The 4,475-nt window shown below is 37.9% G+C and overlaps 1 long non-coding RNA gene across 1 annotated transcript; it reads right to left on the bottom strand.

The window, feature by feature from the left end:
* Positions 1-374: 374 nt before the first annotated feature.
* Positions 375-4,263, bottom strand: LOC139804632 (uncharacterized). Its single transcript, XR_011729466.1, has 3 exons — positions 3,058-4,263; positions 2,824-2,919; positions 375-650 (listed from the first exon to the last, which is right to left on the bottom strand). It is a non-coding gene; the product is annotated as an uncharacterized lncRNA (long non-coding RNA).
* Between the last annotated feature and the right edge of the window lie 212 nt (positions 4,264-4,475).

The following is a 4,475-nucleotide window of genomic DNA, read 5'->3' on the forward strand; positions in this document are numbered from 1 at the left end:
ATTTCATAAGCTCTGGAATAACTGTCTTCAAACTTGTTTCTTTTAAAATACTGAAAGAAAATTTGAAATATCCCATGCTTCTAATTCCTTGCATGACTGTGACCTTGTCTTCAAGACTTGAAATACAAGGTAATTGAAGCTGGAAGTGGCTCCAAGAGACAAATAAAGACTGCAACAAGAATACATTCATTCAAGCCACATTTAGGTCAGTACAATCTTTGGTTCTCTCAGAAAAAACCAATTTAAAGTCAAGAAAGCAATAAACCTGAGTGGTAAAAGGCAGCTCCAAGCTAGCACTGTGAAAGAAGAGAGAAATCATTGCACTAGCATCTTGGTTTCTTCAACTTTCAAGTACAAAATGGAGGACAGAGAAGTTTGTAAAATTATTATTATTTATTTGTTTCTCACACTATGGGTACCTCAATCTGGTGTTGAAGGCTGGACCATGAGCACATTTTTTTACCCTTGCTTTGGTCCTTAGGTGGCCCAAGAGGAGTGGCCTGCTGATACTGAGGGTTCACATTTAATTTACCTAGATCAGAACCTCAGGTCTGGTCTGAAGCTCATTTTCACTGGCAAAAATCAGAAAGCTGTAAACTTTCGTTTTGTTTTCTTTCTCTGGAGGCAGCTCACCCATCCTGATACGGAACCTGCATGAATAGAAGGCAAGTAATGAAAGAATTCCTGTGGTTTGAGTCAGTAAATAACACAGAAAACCTTTCTGGTGATTGTGGTTTCTGTGCTTAACAATGTGCTGTCCATCCCTCCTATTACATCTGTTGCTTAATTCTTATATAAACTAAACCCTGTTTCTCAAAGGTAGAAATAAATACTTCCACTTAGTTAAATGGCTGGGAAGATGGGAGAACCCAGAACACCTTGGCATGTAACCAAACCATGTCATAATATGGCTATGGCTGATCTAGCCAGGTATTAGAACCAGACTGTGGATTTCAAGCTGCCACACAACGTTATTTTTGGCCATGCTTTTGTTCACCTGTAATTTTTTTCCACTCTTCCATGGGTGGGAGCATCCAGAAACTTCTTTGAACAGGGATTGCTCCTGAGAGCTCTCCCACTCAGAGAACAGAAGGATGTGGGCATGAGAGTGTAAGAGTGTTAAAATATTTGCTTGTCAGATTCCTGGAACTGCACCTATGTTGCTGTGAGTTCAAATCACTGCAAAATTTACTTGTATTCTTTTTACTGATTGTTTCTTAAGAATGACCAGACAATTTGATTTTCACTCCAGCTAGTTATTCCCAGATGCTTTAGATTTTATTAAAAATGGAAGTTAAACACACTAATATGTATTATTGCTTTTATTTTGTAGTGTCAGCACATGGTCAGCCAAACAAGACACCTTGAACCCAGTCATAAAAGGTATGTGAAATCCAAGCTTTGAAAAATTCTCTTACTGTAAGGAAAAACATTGTCTTTTCAAGTTTCTTTGTGTAAGACTGAAAATACAAGGAAGACCACCAAGTTGAATAAAATCTCCACACATGATAACTTAGAAAAGATAGACAACAGAAAAATAGAATAAAATAGACAATAGAAAAAATACTTCTGTGTCTAGAGGTACAACGGGAAAGAGAAATAATAATAACAATAATGGATTTTTTATGAACATTTAGAGTCCAGGAGAGCTTCATCAGTCTACCAAATATCACAAAACTTTAGCATTATCAGAAAAGATGATATGATAGATTCTAATATTGATTTGCTTGTGGCATAATAGTAGCTGTTAATTCCCACAGCCTCATTGTATCAGGGACAATAAAATTAAAGTTTGTCTCAAAGTAATTAAACCCCACCATTCTCAATCTTGGTATTTAGATTTAACCTCCTTAATTCATCTTTAAGCACTTAAAAAGCAATAGCCTGCTTGTAAAATTGCTGAGACTCTACATCTCTCATTGTTCTGGGCAGGATGGGCTACAGACTTTGAAGGTGAATTTGATGAGGGTGCTCAGTTGTTGATCTAATTTTTAAAGTTTTACAAAATTCCTACTTGTTAATGTTTCAGTAACTAAACCAAGGTAAAGAGAGGAAATCCAGATTCCACTAAGAAAAGGCTTGTATTTCACTACTGTAGGCACCAAAAGTCTTTCCAATGAATTAATAGTTAATATGCTACAGATTATCATTCAATGAAAACTTTGTAAAGACAAACATTTTATTCTTTGGAAAAGATGTGATGAAAAATGAAACTACCTTTCCTAGCCCAGAAAAGAAAAAAATCACCTACATCAAAAATGTTGAAAGCAAACTGAACAAAGGATGTACTATACTGAGGGACATCAAGCCATGTACATTCTGCAAAAAATGCTTAGATAATAGACAATTCTGACAATTGAGCCTTTGTTTTCAAAGCAAGAAAAATCAACTTGGATTTACATTTTTTAATGGGTTTGTTTGGTCTGAGTGCAGGAGCAATGACAGTCACTCAGAATATGAGACCTTCAATTTTAGATGACATTGTGGTCACAGGTAAGGTTTATAGCACAAAGTACAGCATAAATAATAAAATTAGTGTCCAAAATATCTGGAAAATACATATGTATATGCCTAACTCAAAGGATATGTGTAGCTTTGCTTAAAGAATTTGCTAGGCTAGATCTTATATATAAGTTCCATGTTTTTAACACTTCTCGGAGGAGTAGAAAACATGGAAGGTACAAAGCTTTTCTCAAAGATGATATTTCATAATTCATCTTCTCAGTAAAGCCATCATGACACTCCAGAAGGTTTTCACTCTGTCACAGTGGTTCTCAGGTACTATCTATCCAGTTTTATGACTGCACACCACACTTTCCTTACCTTTTGCAAAGGTGAATCCTTAAGTGACACTCCCATCTCCTTCCCTCAAACAGAGCCCAAACACCAGAAGTGGTTGCTTGCTTCAAGTCTGGAAACCTGGAAGAGGTTAAAAGGTACACAACAGCAACCAGTAGTGCAGAATCCTAAATTCAGGGCAACATTTATACTAATGATAAGATTAAGCAGATTCAGAAGTGTTCTTGTGAAAGGCAATACCATAAGACATGCACCAACACAAACAGGGCTCCATGCAGAAGATAGAAATGACCCAGGCACCTCCACCCTGGCTGAAAGTTTTCATCTGCTCCATTGCTCAGGTGAGAGGTGATGGGTACCTGAGGAGCTCAGCCATCATGTTCAGCTTGATGCTTACAGACTTCAGAGGTGTCAAACCCTCTGCAGAACAAAGCAGCAGCCCTAGCCCTGCCCTTTTTCACTTGTGTGTTCAAGAAGTGCCCACACCTACATGAACACTGTGGGGCTTTGGTAGGAGATTCAGTTGTCAAACTGGGCAGGCTGGGGAAGCTTGCAGGGCAGTGATGCTGAGCTGCCTGGAGAATTTGTTCCCATAGGGCTGATTTGATCACTTGTAGGTATTTCATCTTTGCAGAAAAGACAAAAAAACCCAATCAACAAAACCAACCAACCAACCAAACCATACAGCTATATGTTGCAGTCTTAGGTGATGGGATGTGATTCTGGCAGGTGTAACTGCAATAAAACTCTGACATGCCTTCTGCTCTGAAAGCCTCTTGCTGTTACACACTGTTATGTTGTCCAAGCACTTTTCCTTAAACCATAATTTTGTTTCCCAGTCCTGCTGGTTTTATAGCAATGCTGGCAAACATCAAAAAGTCAACATATTCTGAGGCAAAACACATTCTGCTGTGAAAAAAAAAAAATATCGAGAAATATTTTCAGGTGTTCTTACACAGATCTATACATTTTGGTCTTTTCCTGGGACTGAAGAAGGGAAATTATCTACTTGTTCTCCTCTCCTCTTAGTCCCAGCCTTCTTCTGGAGGTTCTGCAGAGGCAAGGGGCTAACATTTGTTTACTGTGGATCTCCCTTTGAAGAGTGACTACAACAACATCATTCTGCATATCCGGAGGGTGGATTTTCTTATCTCCCTGAAGGAGAAGGAGAACAATCACATATTTGAGAAATTCAAACAAAAGCACACACAATTATAGGAAGTGAAATGTTTGCTGCAAGAGGGCAGTTTATACAAACCCCATTTTTATAACCTCACATATATATTTATTTTGTGACAGCTTTCAAGAGCAGTGCTGAGTAACTCTGCAGTATCTTCATTTTGTGGTGCCACATGAAATGTTTTCCATTTGAATATTGACACCAGAGGGGAAACACTCTGGAAAACAGTCATTGCAATAACTTTGCTCAGCAGCTAATGTCACCCCCACCCACCTCACACTCCAGGGGAAGATTCAAAAAAATGAGGATATATGTTATATTTTAAGGCAAATATATTAATTTTCTTCCATCATATACAACAACATGAAACAGAGACACTGTTGTTTACTAATTTATGCAGAGTAAATGGGAAAATAGTGCACAGAAAAATACACACTTCCTACACACTTATATTGATTCTTGCCCTTCAGCATACAGGCATCCAAATAGTATTTCC

Source organism: Heliangelus exortis, chromosome 18 (assembly GCF_036169615.1).
Source record: "Heliangelus exortis chromosome 18, bHelExo1.hap1, whole genome shotgun sequence".
Taxonomy (NCBI): Eukaryota; Metazoa; Chordata; class Aves; order Apodiformes; family Trochilidae; genus Heliangelus; species Heliangelus exortis.